Source organism: Sitophilus oryzae, unplaced genomic scaffold (genome assembly GCF_002938485.1).
Source record: "Sitophilus oryzae breed Bouriz unplaced genomic scaffold, Soryzae_2.0 scaffold_1620_pilon_pilon, whole genome shotgun sequence".
NCBI lineage: Eukaryota > Metazoa > Arthropoda > Insecta > Coleoptera > Curculionidae > Sitophilus > Sitophilus oryzae.
This window is the reverse complement of record NW_022146304.1, coordinates 959722-979735: the sequence shown is the minus strand read 5'-3', so window position 1 is coordinate 979735 and position 20014 is coordinate 959722.

Here is a 20014-nt window from a genome sequence, read left to right as displayed (position 1 = left end):
TGGAAAAATCGGCAAAAAAAAGTTTTTTTAATTTCACTCAAAATGAATTACTTGGGTCATAAATGACCTAAATACAAAATATTTTCGTAGTGTCTGTCTGTCTGTCTGTCCGTCCGTCTGTCCGTCTGTAACACGATAACTCAAAATCCGCTGAACCGATTTTAACCAAATTTGGCACAAAAATACTGTGGCACCCGAGAATCTGGCCATTAGTTTTTGGAGGGGTGGGGGGGTTGGTAAGGGGGTATGGGAGGGGGTTAAAAATCGTAACTCCAAAATTACAGTAGCTAGCGAAACGCGGTTTTCAAATTAACATTAGGAATAATATTTGCAACAAAATCCATACATATACAGGGTTGATCACCACATACGACACGGAGTATTGTAGCTAAACGACTAGATTTTTACAAATTTTAAGTTTTGGGTTCGTTGAAGGACTATTAGAGCTACAATTTAGAAATAATTTTAGAAGATACAGAGTGTCCCAAATAAGTAAAAAATGCTATAGTTGTATTTTTTTAAATGGAGCACCCTGTATACTATTCTATTTTTAGATTCTACGATTGAAATAAAGGTAAATTTTATTAAGGTTTATCACACTTAAACCTTACCGTTTTTGAAATATTTTCAATTTTGTGAAATTGCAGTAAAAATTTTAAGGCTTCATTTCTCCAAGGGTATCAAAGTTTTTAATACTAAATACTTACTGATGTTTATTTATTGATCAGTTGTTATGTTGCAATAATAAAAATTATACTACCTTATACAGAGTGTCTAAAATTTTATTTTAAATAATTACTAGCTTTAAACGGCAATAACTTGTTTAATTTAAATGGAACGCTCTGTATATTTTCGGAGAATCAGATGCATAATTTAATTGTCTATCAAATTGTAGTATACCATTTTTTACCTATCACTTCAAGTTTTCATAGAAAATGCATTTTCTTATAATTTAGACCTCATTTATATACTCATGGAATATGCTATATACTATGGAGCAATTATTATTAATCAACGCAAACAGTCAATTCATGTAGTTTGAATACTGGAATCATATTAATTGGTCCTCTTTAACAAATATTTAAACAGTTTTTTTTTTTATTTTTTAATGAAATAAACAAAATATATCGACAATATGAGTATCTCTACTCTTTAAAAATTTGGTACATCTTTAAAAATAATCTAAAATGTCAGTATTCCATGGGTATATTGATAAATGAATTTAAAATTACAAGAAAATGCATTTTCTGCGGAAACTTGAAGCTATAGTTAAAAAATGGTATAATACAATTTGATAGACAATTAAATTGTGCATCTGATTCTCATAAAATATAGAGGGTGTTCCATTTAAATTAAACAAGTTATTGCCGTTTAAAGCTAGTAAATATTTAAAACAAAATTTTAGACACTCTATATAAGGTAGTATAATTTTTATTATTGCAACACAATAACTGATCAATAAATAAACTTCAGTAAATATTTAGTATTAAAAACTTTGATACCCTTGGAGAAATGAAGCGTTAAAATTTTGACTGCAATTTTACAAAATTGAAAATATTTCAAAAACGGTAAGGTTTAAGTGTAATAAACCTTTATCAAATTTACCTTTATTTTAATCGTAGAAACTAAAAATGTAATAATATACAGGGTGTTCCATTTAAAAAAATACAACTTTGATATTTTTTATTTATTTAGGACACTCTGTATCTTGTAAAAATATTTTTAAATTGTAGCTCTAATAGACCTTCAACGAACCCAAAACTTACAATTTGTCAAAATTTAATTGGTTAGCTACAATACTTCGTGTCGTATGTGGTGAACAACCCTGTATAAAATCACAAAGGGTTTTTTTGTTACATCCATCCCGCCGAAACTGCTTTACCAATCTTGATGATTCTTTTTTTAAATGAAAGGTATATATGTCTAGATTTGTTATGATGTATTTTTAAATTGTTGAATGGCTATTTCCTATTAAATAGGGCATTTGTAAGGATCACTAGCTCTATATACAAAGTAAATCATTTAAATCAATGCATGAACTATTCTAGGTGTAACGCGCAGGTAGTTGCGGGAAAAACCTAGTTTATAATAACATCAAAATCGAGATATTAACATATTTTAGTATGGGCGGCTATACGTGCCTCCCGGCGCCAATTTTTTTTTGTATACACGTTGTTTTAAATCAAATGCGACAAACTGAAGAAAATGATTTTCTTGTTCGATATAAAAGGCAGTTGGTTGCATATACGTCAAAGGTCATCTTTTAAGGGACATGCTTAAACCATCAAAGTAAAGTAAAATAAATATTCAAATGAGAAGGTAGGAGAGAGATTACTATGATATGAGATGGCGAAAGAAAATGATTTTGTTTTATCTCAGAAAAGAAGAGCATCATCATATGAATGAACAGTGTTAAATAGAGCAATATTAGAAAATTTACAGCGACTCAATAGAATATTTTCCAAAAATAATTTGCCGTCCCTACACGGTATGGTCTACATTTTATTTTAATTTTTAATTTTTAATCGACAAGTTTTATTATGCATAAGTTTTCTCTGTTCAGGCTCTCGACCCTTGCTGGAGGAGGTGGTAGCTTGTGTGCCACTTTTTGATAATCTCGCGCAAGTGTCAGCCGCTTCTCCTGTAGTTTTTTTCCCTTTGGGTTTGGTCCCTTGGAACTTTCATTGTTAAATATTCAGAGTGTCACTAGTGTGTTTCCCCACAGCTTCACCGGTGGTGTTGTAGTATTGAAAATACTTCTGGCCGCGTTTATATGGGACCCGTCTTTGAAAAAAACGACATGCTAGATGCGAGTTCGAGTTCAATAACCTGCGTAATTAACTTGGTCAACACGTAAGTCGATAGTTTAGCCGGCGTTGATCATCACACAATCTAAATTTCGGATATGATGCAGAACTGATAAATTGAACCAAATATATTAGTTGCAAGGTATGCAAAACTTCCCCTAGGAGATGCAAGACCTTGCCGTTGGTGGGGAAGCTCCTGGTCAGGTGCTGGGGGGAATCCCCCCTAGCACTTGGCTTGGTCTAAGAAGCATCTCACTCATCGTCTTGTGCCTGACTGTAGTGTCGTGGCCAGGGAATTGCACCAAGACATATAACGATACCGGGCGGGGCTACGGACAGCCTAAACCTTGGGGCACCGGGGGGCACCCCATTGTATTTGACCCCTTACTTCTACATGCGGGGCTCTGTAGAAGTGGACCGACTGTCCCTAGCGACTCATAGGAACACTATGAGATCTGGTAATAATAGTAATAAAAACATCACCAGTGAAGCTGTGGGGAAACCCCCTAGCGACACTGGGAACAGTAACAATGAAAGTTCCAAGGGGCCAAACCCAAAGAGAACTACAGGAGAGGTGGCTGACACTTGCGTGAGACCATCCTCCGCAAGTGGCATACAAGCTACCACCTCCTCCAAGGGGCGGGAGCCTACCTCCTACCTCTAAACACAACAGGCGACACAAGCTACCGTTTCGTCTACCCGGCCTGGGTCGTAGCTCCTCGACTGTGAGGGACACGGGTCTCCGTAGGAAGTCCTGGGACTGTATAATGAGTTGTAACTCAAGAAAGGGGGACACAATAGATCTCTAAGGTCGCAGAGATTAACCCCCTTCCCACTTATTCTAAATTCTAAGGTATGCAAAGAAATATTTTTGTTAACTTTGCAAATACTTAAGGCATGCAATAATTTTTAAAAAAATTGACGTGAGATTACTTCATAATTCTTGGAAGTCTTGAATGATAAAGCTTTGAATTATTATGGGTCTGTTTTGTTTAAGTAGCTAACAAATAATTTCAAATACTCAACTATCAAAATATAATGGTAGCAAATGTTTAAAAGTATGCATAGGTATAATGTTCTATATTAATTGGACATACTGAATGTAAACTAGGTATAGTTGCTTCAATCGATAATATATTTTGCTACTTATTTTCATCATAACAAAATCCGTTATGATGAAACCGTCAATATCGCTACTCATATTATGGGCACCTATGTATCTTAAATCTCATAATGATGTTTAAAAATACATAGGTACATACTATGAGTAGTGGTTGTGACGGTTTTTTATTAGGTATGATGAAAAGAAGCTGCAAACCAAATTATCGTTGAAGCCAACTATATTTTAATTTATTTTTATCTACAGTAAATATGCACGGTAGGGGTTCAAAATATGCCTATACTGTGACTATATAATATATATACTGTGTAACTATTGACGTCACAACCGCCAATTCGAGTATAAATTAGAGTATAAAAAAAATAACATTTCCATTCCAAGTATCTTTTTGGTCTACCGGCACCCCGTTCATCCTTATTCCATCATTTCTATAAAAAATATTATGATGTATAACTTTTAATTTTTATTGTGAAAATTGGTGAAAAGTAATTTTTTTGTACGGCGAATTTAAATTTTATGGGCCATCCATAAATTACACCTTAAGTTCGAATATTGATTAAACCTAGGAATACCCAGGTAATAGCCCGAAATATGCAAAAGAGGGAGTAAGTTTAGGTTAGATTATAATTAGGTTTTAGTTGGTTTTGCATTAATAAAAATATATACCTAATCTAATCTTAATCGAAACTGGCTCCCTTTTTTTGCATATTTCACACTATGACACCCGTCATAGTGTCGTGACCATTCACGAATCCGCACACGTTTCTCTCCATCATTAATATTTTCCTCACTAAATTCTTCACTTTTACAAAAAGACATCACGATAAAAATGAAATATCAAAATTATTTAACGTTGCGAACGGTTCACTTGTTCACTATACGTATCTGGAATATATTTGTGAATGGCGATTAGCGATACGTTAACGTTAGACTGCCGCAGTGCTGATGTCACGAATGTCAATTTGCTTTTCAGACAAGGTTTAGTTCGTTTATATTTCTATTGAGCTCTTCCAAATGACATCACAAGTTAATATAAAATGTAAAAAAACAGGTGATTGACGACACAACCGCCGACTTGAGTCTGTTATTTTCAATACGCCTGTGATGGTTGCGCATGGTGCAAAATCTGTGAATTTTTAATACTAGATCTCATAGTGTTCCCACGAGTCGCTAAGGATAATCGGTCCACTTCTACAGAGCCCCTCCATGTAGAAAAATACAACGGGGTGCCCCAAGGTTGAGACCAGTAAAGTCTTCTATCTAGCCACGCATCTCTTTGACCTGGTCCCACCATTGTAGGATTTAGGTTTTTGGTCATGTTGTCTCCTCTTGGTCCGAGCGGTTAAGCTAAAAGCCCCACACCATCATCTACCCGTGAGACATGACCACAGACAGTAGAAATCAGGAGGGGACAGTAAACCGGAAAATTGAAAACGGTTCTGGCCCGGTCCTACCCAGGCAGAAAGCATGGTTTTCTAGACTGTCCTAGACAAAAATCTGTATATTTCTGTATGATTTCTATTACGGAACATTTTTATGCACGTCGGCATCATCTTCTTTTGACTGTGTGTCAGCTATGGTTGTCAGCGCCCGAGGCCTGTGGCAAGGTCGGGCGCCAGTTTAATTTTTACCGATTGGATTTGATTGGAAGTTTGTTTACGATATTTCGGATGAAATTTATAAGTACAAAGATGTTTTTTGATATAAAGTTCCTTGTTAACACTTTAATAAAGTACCTATATATGTTATTAATTACACGATGAAAATGATCAAATAGACGTTTCTGCGTATAGTGTAGTTTCTGCGTATAGGTATGGGCCATATTATATGTAAAAATACGTAATATACTAACTGTTTTTATATTTTTTTAGCTTTAGATCCAAAGATCTTGGTATATTCTTTGCCAAAGATTTTTCTGTATCTCTACTTGAAAGAGTCTGATCGGTGATTTTTAGCAATTGAAAGCAAGTTATACAAGGTAGATTATGATTATTAAACTATTATTAGCCTACATTAATTATCTACAAGATGAACAAAAATGTGTAATTACATACCACATAGGTACCTATTATGTCTTTTAATAGCAATAATGCAATAAATCTATGTGTGTAGAAAATTTTTAAAATACAAATGAGGTATTAGATGTATATGTATCATTTTATATTCATTTTATTTTCATTTAAGTCCTGTTTGATTTAATTCACAAAAGTCTAATGTACTGTACTAAATTTATGTTTTTTTTATATAATTTTTTTTTATTCCAGGTTTTGTGTAGGTTTCTGTTGTCTTTTTCCTGCTTCCAGTTATTTAGTTTTACGCCCGTGAAGCTGTGAAAACATTTACTTATCTTCAAGTTTCTGTAAGTCAATGCACTGTTACTTTACTTATTCACTTTAACAAAGCATCTCTGATATTATTAAAATATTTGATATTGATACAGTAGTTTATGTGTTTATATCTCTTTAATTGTGTTGATTTGCATATTTACAATGTCCTAAATTTCAAATAAATATTTTTGAGTAATTTTGTTGTATTATTTACTACTATAATAGTAAAGTAATAGTAAAGAGTAAAAAGTTTATTAACCCTCATTTAAACCTCCTGAACAGCCCGCCATTAAAAACCGGAAACGGAAATAAATTTAATAAAATTGAAATTGTCTTGTCAAACGTCCCAGCCACCATATCTGAAAATTAGTTACCCAGGCAGCCACACTGTTTCCATGATTTAACATTGACTTGACATTTCTTCTTGTATTTATTATTCTATGGTAGAAGGTGCCTGGTATGACGGACAGGCATCGTTATATGTCTTGGTGCAACTCCCTGGCCATGACACTATAGCCAGGGACAAGACAGTGAGATGCTTCTTAGACCGAGCTAAAGTGCTCGAGGAGATTCCCCGAGCACCTGACCAGGAGCTTCTCCACCAACGACAAGATCTGGCATATTCTAGGGGAAGAAGAATAATTTGCCATTTTCAATACTAATTTAAAATAAAAAATACCAGATTTCCAAATATTTTAATATCTTTTTAAGGTTCCGTACCCAAAGGGTAAAAACGGGAACCCTATTACTAAAACTTCGCTCTCCGCCCGTCGGTCACAAAGGTCTATCTTATGAACCGTTATAGCTAGACAGTTGAAATTTTTACAGATAATGTATCTATGTTGCCGCTATAAGAACAAATACTAAAAACAGAATTAAATAAATGTTTATAAATAAAAAAATACTTTAACTAAACATTATCTTCTAAGTACGAATTTTACATAGAATCTTTCAAGTCCTCGGTGGCCGCGTGGTTTAAAGCGTTAGGACTTTACGCTGCTATGACGTTGGAGCCGTATTAAGGCAGGTTCGAATCCTAGTCAAAGCGAGTTTTTTTTTTTTTATTTTTACATATTTTACATATTTATTTTTACTTTTTGCATATTTATTATTGATTAATACAATTTTTAGTAATGTGTTTCTTCATTTTTTTAAAATCATTTATACGCGCATTTAAAATTTCAGCCAAATCGAAAAAAAAGTTTATAATAATATAGTGTTTAATGTTGTATAGATAATGAATGGTACGGAACACTTCGTGCGCGAGTCCGACTCGGATTGCATTGACCAATTTTTTTAGTATGCCGAATTTCCAAAAAAACTCTTCTACATAAAGGTGCGTATTCATTATCCGAACGAACGAACGAACGAACGAATGAAAGTGCGGTATATTTAGACGGGGACCGAACGCATGCGGCCGTTCGTTCGGTCGTGCGCTCGACCATCCGCTTCGAGTCGGTACATCAAAGGCGTTCGCCTGCGTGCGCTTTCAGATTTAAGGTGCGTATTCATTATCCGAACGAACGAACGAACGAACGAACGAATGAAAGTGCGGTATATTTAGACGGGGACCGAACGCATGCGGCCGTTCGTTCGTTCGTGCGCTCGACCATCCGCTTCGAGTCGGTACATCAAAGGCGTTTAGACGTCATGGTACAAAGAATACAAGGTATGATCGATAGCGGCTCCAATTTCGTTCAGTTCGCGCATACCACCTGTGACGTCACTAGGAAAATAATGAATAAATAAAAAATAAAGAAAGTTGACAGGAGATCTGCAATTTTTGGGGTTATGGTTAAGAATTGTTTATTTTAAGACTTTTTAGTTCGTTTAATTTAATAATTACTAAAACCAGCAGTTCCAAAAATATATTTAAAAATAATAATTATCTATTAACATGGATTTGGACGATAGGTAAGAATACTGAATTTATTTCTATATTCGGTATAAAATTGTTTATTAGGTTTTTAGTTTGCGATGTTTATGGTAAATAATTTTCATTTTCATTGCCTCTGAATTCACATGAGGACAGAGTTGAGGATATCTATGGAAAAGTAACCACAAGAGGAATTGTTACATCATTTAAAAAATATTGGGAAGTTTATTGTTTCCCATCGAAAAGTAGAAAATGCCAATGCAGATGAACGTATTGTAATTGTGATAGAAGTAATTCTAAGGGTGAAGTTTATTATAATTAGTGGAAGTAATACCAAGGGTGAAGTTTATTATAATTAGTGACCTCTGCTTCTTTTTATATGTAGAAGTTTCTGGTTTTGAGAATAAATCGGTTGAACGACACCCAAAATTTAAAGGAAGTATTTGCATACCCAGAATATGCCCATCAAGGATTATATAGCTCAAATTTCCTTTAATGGTAGGCAATTATTCAATGCAAATTAACTTTTTAAGTGACTAAAATATTAAATAGTTTACAATATGGTATATCACTAAAAATATATTACTTTTAGGTACAATTAGGGCCCGATACATTTCAAAGTAGAATATTATTTTATATTAAATGAGGTATTGTACTAACAATCAATTTATATTAATAACGGAGATTAAAAAATAACAGAATAAATAGTTCTTTTTCTTATACTACAAAAATAAACTATAGAATACAACAGTATTTAAAAAAAAATAAAAAGTGATGTTCCGGCCGAGATTCGAACTCCGGTCTCTCGCTTCCTAGCCCGGCTCCTTATGCACTGCTCCATAGTAACTTGCTTAGCGATAATTCAATGACGGTATATAAACAAAAAAAAACAGGTTTATAACAATATCTTGACGATTTGAACTGGCGCGCGAATGAAGAAATGCGTGCGGTTCTATCGTGCGGTCCCCGTCCATACCACTAGCGAACATTCGTTCGTTCGTTCGTGCGGATAATGAATACGCACCTTAAGTAATTGATTAATGTATTCATCTAAAAATGGTAAACTCATTAGACCTAGTCTTCTGAGGTATTGTTTAACAGTGGACCAAAAACCTTTAATACAATTTTTGCATACATTACTATACGGATCTATGAAAAAGGGCTGTAATTTACTGTTTGGTGTATTATCCCTTGAATCTCGCCTTCCGTACTTCGGTGCAGATTTCGGACCCTGGCCTTACAATATTCTGTGTAATGGGAACTAATAAGGCAGCCGGCTTATTTGGGATATATTTCACATATCCTCGATTTAAAGTGCAGTCGTAATTTTTTTGTACAAGCCCACCTCAATTATATTTTCCCTTCATAAATGTCCTTCACCTCCTAAAATTTAATATAACATCTTTAGTTCTCTTTTCAATAATAATCCTAAATATGACAACCTACCAAGTATAAAAATATCTTAATTTTGAATCAGTCCAATCCAACTTAAGATATCCCTAATTGTTGAATTACTGTCGTTTGTGCATAACTCTTATAATGTGCGCTGTCGATCCAGAATTTACTTCACAAGACCACATCAACATTCATTACTCATTATTTCTGAAAAATATATGTTTGAAAATAGCACTTAATCCTTCCTATATTAAAAAGAGGTAAATAAGTTTTGATGTCTTATTCTTTAAACTAGAAACATTTTTTTTTCGTAGTGAAAAAGGACAGGAAAAGTGAAATACTTTTCCTGTCCAATCATCGTCCCTACGCCGCATTGCAGCTTACTTACTGTGCTTTGTCGTTATTAGTTTACCAAGTAAACTGACCCACATAGCTAACTCGGACCCCAGGGGGCGTCGCACTCTAAAGCGCCAACACTAAAATAATACTACCCCCTGCGGGAGGATATATGTAGAGCTAACATTAAGTCCTTTAGGCAATTGGCCTCTCGTCACTTCGATCGGTTCAGATCTACTGTGAAACTACTAGGGGATATTATATTTAATAAAAAGCGTAAAAGTTAATTTATTGATATTCAGTTTTACTATATTTTTGAAGATAAACTTCTTTACGCGAAACTTTTCAAACTACACTTTTTCAAATATGTTCCTCAAATCCATCAATTTAACAGTTGTTAGTTAGAAGTTTTACCAAAGAATATCTTAATACCCTAGAAGTCTCGTCTCGCATCAAAATCTGACCTGTCGATGGGGCCTCGCTTTGGCGAGCGAGGCCCCAACTTCGTGGGGCCTCGCTATTTTGCTCGGAATTGAACGAACAGACGCGCGGCGTTGCCTTGTTTTGTGTGTACTTTCTTGAATAGTTTTAAATTATAGTTTTAAATTTCATCTATTGCTATAATCAGTCTTTCCGCTCTCCGCTCTCCGCTCTCCGCACTCCGCAGTTTTCATATAATATTATCTATATAATTCCCGTGTTACAGTTTTGGGTGGTTTTGGTTACCGTACTCCTCCGAAACGGCTTAACCGATTTTGATGAAATTTTATATGTATATTCAGTAGGTCTGAGAATAGGTAGTAATATATTTTTTATACCCTTAAGTGATAAGGGTAGTCCACCCCAATTTTTTTATTTTGTGAAAAAAAAATATTTTTTTTATTTGGCATTAAAAAATACAAACAACACTAAATTTTCACCGTTCTACCTTCATCCCCTATTTTTTAATAGGGGTTGTTTTTTTAATTTTTTGTTACCATCTCCGAAACGGCTTAACCGATTTTGATAAAATTTTATATGTATATTCAGTACGTCTAAGAATAGGTTGTTATCTATTTTTATACCCTTAACTGATCAGGGTACCCGAGAGGGTAGCCACCCTCATTTTTTTTTAGTTTCTGAAAAGAAAAAAATGTTTTTATTTTTTTATTTGGCATTAAGAAATACAAACAACCCTAAATTTTTACCGTTCTGCTATCATCCCCTATTTTTAATAGGGGTTGTTTTTATATTTTTTTTGTTGCCATCTCCGAAACGGCTTGGCCGATTTTGATGAAATTTTATATGTATATTGAGTAGGTCTGAAAATAGGTTGTTATATATTTTTTATACCCTTAAGTGATAAGGGTAGCCCACCCCCATTTTTTTTATTTTTTGGAAAAAAAAATTTTAATTTTTTTTTATTTGGCATTAAAAAATACAAACAACCCTAAATTTTCACCGTTCTACCATCATCCCCTATTTTTAATAGGGGATGTTTTTTTAAATTTTTGTTAGCATCTCCGAAACGGCTTGATCGATTTTGATGAAATTTTATATGTATATTCAGTAGGTCTGAGAATACGTTGTTATCTATTTTTATACCCTTAAGTGATAAGGGTAGCCCACCACCATTTTTTTATTTTTTGAAAAAAAAATATTTAAATTTTTTTTATTTGGCATTAAAAAATACAAACAACCCTAAATTTTCACCGTTCTACCATCATCCCCTATTTTTCAATAGGGGTTGTTTTTTAAGTTTTTTGTTACCATCTCCGAAACGGCTTAACCGATTTTGATAAAATTTTATATGTATATTCAGTACGTCTAAGAATAGGTTGTTATCTTTTTTGATACCCTTAACTGATAAGGCTAGCCGAGAGGGTAGCCACCCTCATTTTCTTTTAGTTTTTGAAAAGAAAATAAGTTTTTATTTTTTTATTTGGCATTAAGAAATACAAACGACCCTAAATTTTCACCGTTCTACCATCATCCCCTATTTTTAATAGGGGTTGTTTTTTTATTTTTTTTTGTTGCCATCTCCGAAACGGCTTAGCCGATTTTGATGAAATTTTATATGTATATTGAGTAGGTCTGAAAATAGGTTGTATATTTACAAACAACTCTAAATTTTCACCGTTCTACCATCATCCCCTATTTTCTAATAGGGGTAGTTTTTTTGTTACAATCTCCGAAACGGCTTGGCCGATTTTGATGAAATTTTATATGTATATTGAGTAGGTCTGAAAATAGTTTGTTATATATTTTTTATACCCTTAAGTGATAAGGGTAGCCCACCCCCATTTTTTTTATTTATAAAAAAATATATCTTATTTTTTTTTATTTGGCATTAAAAAATACAAACAACCCTAAATTTTCACCGTTCTACCATCATCCCCTATTTTTTAATAAGGGTTGTTTTTTTAAGTTTTTTGTTACCATCTCTGAAACGGCTTGACCGATTTTGATGAAATTTTATATGTATATTCAGTAGGTCTGAGAATACGTTGTTATCTATTTTTATACCCTTAAGTGATAAGGGTAGACCACACCCATTTTTGTTTTATTTTTTGAAAAAAAAAATATTTTAATTGTTTTTATTTGGTATTAAAAAATACGAACAACCCTAAATTTTCACCGTTCTACCATCATCCCCTATTTTCTAATAGGGGTTGTTTTTTAAGTTTTTTGTTACCATCTCCGAAACGGCTTAACCGATTTTGATAAAATTTTATATGTATATTCAGTACGTCTAAGAATAGGTTGTTATCTATTCTTATACCCTTAAGTGATAAGGGTAGCCGAGGGGGTAGCCCACCCTCATTTTTTATTTTTGGAAAAAAAATATTTTTTTTATTTGGCCTTAAAAATACAAACAACTCTAAATTTTCACCGTTCTACCATCATCCCCTATTTTCTAATAGGGGTTGTTTTTTGTTACCATCTCCGAAACGGCTTGGCCGATTTTGATGACGTTTTATTATGTATATTGAGTAGGTCTGAAAATAGTTTGTTATCTATTTTTTATACCCTTAAGTGATAAGGGTAGCCCACCCCCATTTTTTTATTTTTTGAAAAAAAAATATTTTAATTTTTTTTATTTGGCATTAAAAAATACAAACAACCATAAATTTTCACCGTTCTACCATCATCCCCTATTTTTTAATAGGGGTTGCTTGTTTAAATATTTTGTTACCATCTCCGAAACGGCTTAACCGATTTTGATAAAATTATATGTATATTCAGTACGTCTAAGAATAGGTTGTTTTCTATTTTTTATACCCTTATGTGGTAAGGGTAGCCGAGAGGGTAGCCCACCCTCATTTTTTATTTTTTGAAAAGAAAAAAATGTTTCTATTTTTTAGTTGGCATTAAAAAATACAAATAACCCTAAATTTTCACCGTTCCATCATCATCCCCTATTTTTTAATAGGGGTTGTTTTTTTAAGTGTTTTGTTACCATCTCCGAAACGGCTAGACCGATTTTGATAAAATTTTATATGTATATTCAGTAGGTCTGGTTTGGTTTGGTTTGGTCACAACCTATTCCCAGGTTATCTATTTTTTATACCCCTAAGTGATAAGAGTGGTCTACCCCAACTTTTTTTTTTATTTTTAGACAATTTTTTTTATTTTAATTGTTTTATAGGGAGTGCTTATTTTTTAGGGGGTGCATGTCCAAAATTTTCTTCTGGGTACTCACTTTCATCACTTAAGGGACCTCTGTACAAAATTGCATATTCCTAGTCCTAGAACGGATTTTACATAAAAATTATACAAATTTTTACCCTTAGTTTTATCCCCTTAAGAAATGAATTCCAAAAATCACTCTAATTATTCAATTACGCTACATAAGGAACCTCTGTGCAAATTTTCATATTCCTTCAACAGAATTGTTTCAGAACATTCACTCCTCATTTCCCACCCTTAGAGGGCGAATTTCCAAAAATTGCTTCTTAGTGCTAAATTACGTTACATAAGGAACGTCTGCAAAATTCATACTTCTAAAACCGATTTTAACAAATTTTTGTACAAATTTTCATCCCTAATTTTTTAGGGGATGCATGCCTAAAATTCGCTTCTAGGTACTCACTTTCATCATTTTAGGGACTTCTGAACAGAATTTCATACTCCTAGTCCTAGAACGGATTTTACATAAAAAATTATACAAATTTTCACCCCTAGTTTTACCCCCTTAAGGAATGAATTCCGAAAATCACTCTAATTATTCAATTACGCTACATAAGGAACCTCTGTGCAAATTTTCATATTCCTTCAACAGAATTGTTTCAGAACGTTTACCCCTCATTTCACACCCTTAGAGGGCGAATTTCCAAAAAGTGCTACTTAGTGCTAAATTACGTTACATAAGGAACGTCTGTGCAGAATTTCATACTTCTAAAACCGATTGTAACAAACTTTTGTACAAATTTTCATCCCTTATTTCTAGGGGATGAATGTCAAAAATTAGCTTCTGGGTACTCACTTTCGTCACTTAAGAAAACTCTGTACAAAATTTCATACTCCTAAAACTAACATTTTTTGTACAAAATTTCACCCCCCAGTTTCACTACCCTTAGGCTATACATTTCCAAAAATCGCTTATCAATGTTCAAATGTGCCACATCTGTGCAAAAGTTCATACTCCTAGTAGGTACAGATTTTTTTTGTATAATTACACCCCTTTATCTAATTACACCCCTTATGGGTCGAATTTTAAAAATTACTTAGTAGTAGTCATCTTAGAGAACGAATTAATATTCTCCGTATTTACTCCACTTTCCTAATACTCGCACAGATAACACATAATCATACTAGTTAATTTTTTATTGGAATAGAAGTAATTTTTATTAGAAGGTACAAAAAATTAAAAATCTAAAATTTTATTTTCATAGCTACGTTTTATTAGCCTTAGGATGCCTCATGTACTAACAAATACGAAATATATAATCAATACATATTTCTTTAAATATCGAGAAATAAAATATGTTTTGGCAACACCGTACGAAATATCGCCGCGCGTAGTCCTCAAAATTTAAAATATTAGCATTTTCAGGCTTCGATTATGTTCAAAAGCGCCACCGTGTGACAAATCACTAAAGCTTCCACACGAGAGTTCTTAAAACTATAATATTCTTTGGTTTTACTTCAAATATGGGCATGTGGTGCGCACATAATTTTTTGAAGTAAAACTTCTTTACGCGCGATGAGACTAAAAATTCAAGGCCGTGATCATAAAATAAATAATTAACTAGAAAGATGTGTCATACGCGTTTTATACGCAACCACAAGTCATTGCGGTCGTCTGGAGAACTAATTTTCCAATTGACATGTTGACATGATGGTTTCGTTTTTATTTCCGTTTCCGGTTATTCAATGGCGTGTCCTCTTTCAGTTTAAATGTATTTTGTATTTTTTCTTATCATAAAAAACAAAATGAACATTTATTCAAACGTATTTATTTGAAATATGAGACAACGTGACTAAATAAATATAAAAAATAGGGAATTGTATTATTTCCATATCAATTACTTAATTATATGCAGTTTTAACGTAAATTAGTAAGGTATAAGCACGACTTAAGTAATTTGTAAATAAATACACCTATTCACAGCCTTCAGAGACAGAATACGGGGACAGGAACATGAAAACGGGAGCCTTATACAAAAACCTGAAAACAGAAAAACAAATTTTTAAACTAAAATTAACAATGTAAAAATATCAATATAAAAATACTATTTAAAAAGGGCGTCCATTATTCCCAAAGAAACCGGGTTTATAAATCCAGAAGAAGCAAAAAGAGACTTTAAGTCTTTTCATTCAGATTTATTGTATTAGTCGGATAACAATCGGATTGTACCTATCAGTCAGATTTATTGTATTATTGACAATAAATTACACATACTGCAGATAACTAATGTTGGCAATAGTTAAAAATGATCTTATCTTGTTGTAAATTCTTTCATTTCTCAAAAAAATCGCCGATCGTAGAAAAACAAAATTTTCTTGCATCTAAAAAATATAGAAATAGTGTTTATTTACTACGTATTTTTAATATACATGGGACATACCTAGTACTGTAGAAACTTCTTGTTCTCCAGGATTTTTCATGTAATATATATATATTTTTTTAGAATTTCCAATACAAAACTCAACGGAGAGAATTAAAATGGCGTCGAATACCTCTGACAGATTTGTTCTAGAACAGAATCTGAATTTTCCTATTTCACTGTCGTCCCCTTGGCCGTGCCACGCCATGGCCTTGACACTTGACAGATGAGCTAGTGAGAAAAAAAAGTGGTAAGGATCGCACGATCGCGCAAAAAAACAAAAACATTTGATTTAAAGCTAAGAAAATCATTATAATAAACTTGATACTGTACCTGATGTGTACCAATATGCTCTGGCTGTATGCCAGGAAGTAAATTTTTATGCATATTTAATAAAAACAGAAGAAATAACAAAAACAGACCACACGAATGTTTGGTTAGGTTCAAAATTATTTCCTTTTTTTAATTAATTTCAACGCCTAAGCTACTGGGGCTATCCGGCAATTATCTTCTTAAATAAATTTTAAGTTACTGGCGTTAACATTATTAGGCATTAGCATAACAGTGTGTATTTTGGGTGGTATTTTACAAAATTTGCAGGCTATTGAGGAAACAGAAAATGCACAGAAATAAATTGAAAATAATATTAATATTAAAACAAATTATTACAACAGATTATATGTCACTTTTTCAAACATGCCCTTCAAATACTTCAATTTAATAGCTGTTAGTAAGAAGTTTTACTTCTTAACCCACGGCCACACAGAAAGCGTTTTTTGCGTTTTTAGCGTGAAGCGTCTTTAGCGGCTAAAACAAAATAACAGGATTATATAGGAGTGGCCACACCAAAAGCGTGTAGCGTTTGGCCTGTCTCACAAAAAACGCAAATGAAAACAAATCTGTTTTCTGTAGCGTGTTTAGCGTTTTTTATGAGACCCCGTCATAGGCGGACGTTATATTTAATAATACAATAAAAATAAATTAAATAGTGTGCATTTTTTTTTCATTTTAGGATATTATCTAAAATTATTTTTATAAAGAACATCTACTGTTTAGGAAGATTCTATTAAATTCAAAAATTTGAAGGAAATGTTTGAAAAAGTGTAGTTTGAAATGTTGAAAAAGTAATAAATTAAAGGAATATTTTCTTACGCGTAAAAAATAGTTTTTTTATGCGTAAAGCGTTTTTTTCTGCGTAAAAAAGGTTTTTTTAACAGAAACAATAAGTTTTTGACGCGTAAAAAATAGTTTTTACGTGTAATAAATTGTTTTTTACACGTAAAAAATATTTTTTTTGTGCAACAAAAGGTTTTTTACCAGAAACAATAAGTTTTTGACGCGTAAAAAATAGTTTTTACGTGTAATAAATTGTTTTTTACACGTAAAAAATATTTTTTTTGTGCAACAAAAGGTTTTTTACCAGAAATAATAAGTTTTTGACGCGTAAAAAAATTATTTTTTACGTGTAACAAATAGTTCTTTACACGTAAAAAATATTTTCCTTGGGGTAAAATAGTTTTTTTACCAGAAACAATAAGTTTTTGACGCGTAAAAATTAGTTTTTTACGTGTAACAAATAGTTTTTACACGTAAAAAATATTTTTTTTGGCGTAAGAAAGGTTTTCTGCCAGAAGCAATAAGTTTTTAACGCGTAAAAAAGAGTTTTTTACGTGTAACAAATGTTTTTTTACGCGTAATAATTTGATTCACTTTTACAAAATTTATATTAAAATATCAATAATTTTGATAAACGTGGATTGCTCATAAATGCACGTCGTGTCACTACGTATTTCTAAGCCGTTAACACGTTTCGGTACAACGAACTCGTGTGTCAACGCCGTCTCACTAGCTCGTATGTCACGGCCTTGAATTTTTACTCCCAGCCCGCGTAAAGAAGTTTCACTCCAAAATGTCTCATAAATCATGTCCTAAAATTGCATTAGCAACTAGAGATATTTACTATTCTATTATATAATTATAATTATTTATTATATTATATTATAATTATAACAAGTACTAACCACAACACTACAACATAAAAAAAACTATACACATATAGACTAAAATTCGTAAAATAAATGGCAAAAAATAAAATAATAATTATTATTTTTACACACCACTGGCACTAGCAGTAGATTGTGTTTGTCTCCGAATATATGCCCCGGCCCGTCCACAATTCAATCCCAGCATCTTTTATCTTCGTCTCTTCAACGCTAACGGTGCTGATCTCGTCTATCTCTTTCTCACAGGATTGATTGTTGGACGGGCCGGGAATCCACGATTTTGCGACGTTACTAATTGACATATTGATAGAAACTGCAGACCTGCCGCGTCTTTTGCGTGTTTTTAATGGACACAAATCGAAAAAATCGCTTAAAACGGTAAAATCGCGAAAAGCGCTTGAGACGCAAAAAACGCAAAACGCTAAAACGCTTTCTGTGTGGCCGTGGGCTTTACTAGCCTGCGTTCTCGTAAAAAAAATGGGCTAAGCATCCTGTCAATAAAATTCGACAGATTTGCAAGTGGCCAATATAATAATAACATTTTATTAGATTTCTTCCAGAATATAGAGCTATATCCAGGAAAAATCTACCATAAATATCTTCTAAGAACTATAAGTTAAATTTGTAGTAGTCCAAAATGGCGCTATTTTAGTTCATTAAATATACATTAAATATTTATTCGTTTTTGGACTTGTGTATTTTGCTTACAGACCGACGATATTATAAATATATGGTGATGAATATCATATTTTTTTTGGAAATTTAATTGATTATTTCTAAATCTGTTTGGATAATATTCAATTCCATTTCCAAATTTCAAACAATAAAGGTTGCTATCTCCAGAAATATATTTTTATTTCTTATTTCTGCAAGACGAATATCTGCTATCTCCCTATTGTGTCTGAAAAAAAATTATATAACACGAAATATTCAGTTTTATTGTTCTCCAGCAAATAAAATTCTTATCTCTTTATCATATTAATGGCACGAATATACTTCCTACATGGATACATATTTTTTTTGTATGGTTTTTCTTGCTCTCTTGTAAAATTAGGAATAATGGAGTTAGCAGTTTATCACATTTCACCAACGATATGACATTTTCCATAGTAATTTTTTATCAAAGCCACCCAATGATTTTTCTCTCGTATTTTACCGTTGAGAGAATGAAACCGTTATGAAATAATACTGCGTGTATATGCGAAACCAATAAAAATTTTGAAATACTTTAAACACAAAAAATTTTTATTTTTTAATTCTCCATCTCATAAAAAATAATATTACAGGGTGTTCCATTAAACAAAACAAAGAAATATTAGTTTATATTTTAGAAAGGTTGGCGTAGAATTTTGAAATTCCAAAAATTAAATATCTAATATAGTTTTGATTTCAGGACAGTTCTTGTATTTATAATATTTTTTTTAATGAAGGTTGAAAAATATATATTTTTTATTTATTTATTAATAGCTCTGGAACTATCAAAATATATTTATGATCTGAAAGGAAGCCAAAAATGCAATAATATAAATAATATACAGGGTGTTCCATCCACTCAAACTTTTTTGAGCCACCCTGTAGAAGTTAAAATGTTTTCCTGAAATACATCCTAGTACATACTTTAGGTTTACACTTAAATAAAATTCCCAAGCTTTTATTCTAGGAGCTACAGATGGCCGACGCACTATTGCCGGACCCTGTATAAGTGTTTATTTTTTTACTTTGTGAACGATGTAACATTTGGTTTTTTATGATTTGAATGGCGCTTTTCGGGATAGTATAAGAAAATCCGCGACACCTGGCAGCCCTATTAAACACTTAGCTAATTCTATTTCAAATTTATGACGCATAACAAATAAAGAAGCTTTTCGGTTGAACTGGTAATTCTCCAATTTATCGATCACCGTAAGCCCTATTAACTAAATGCAGTTTGCAAATTCTATCACCGGCCGGCGCCTACATAAAATTAATTTATTACCGACAAACCCCCTTGACTTATGTCAAATCAAAACCGATTTAGGTCGCAGTTCGTTAAATCTACGGATACTCAATCTATATAAACGCCATTTAGCAGAATTTGAATTCAATAATTGAGATGCGTCTGGTTATTCCGGCTGAGTAATT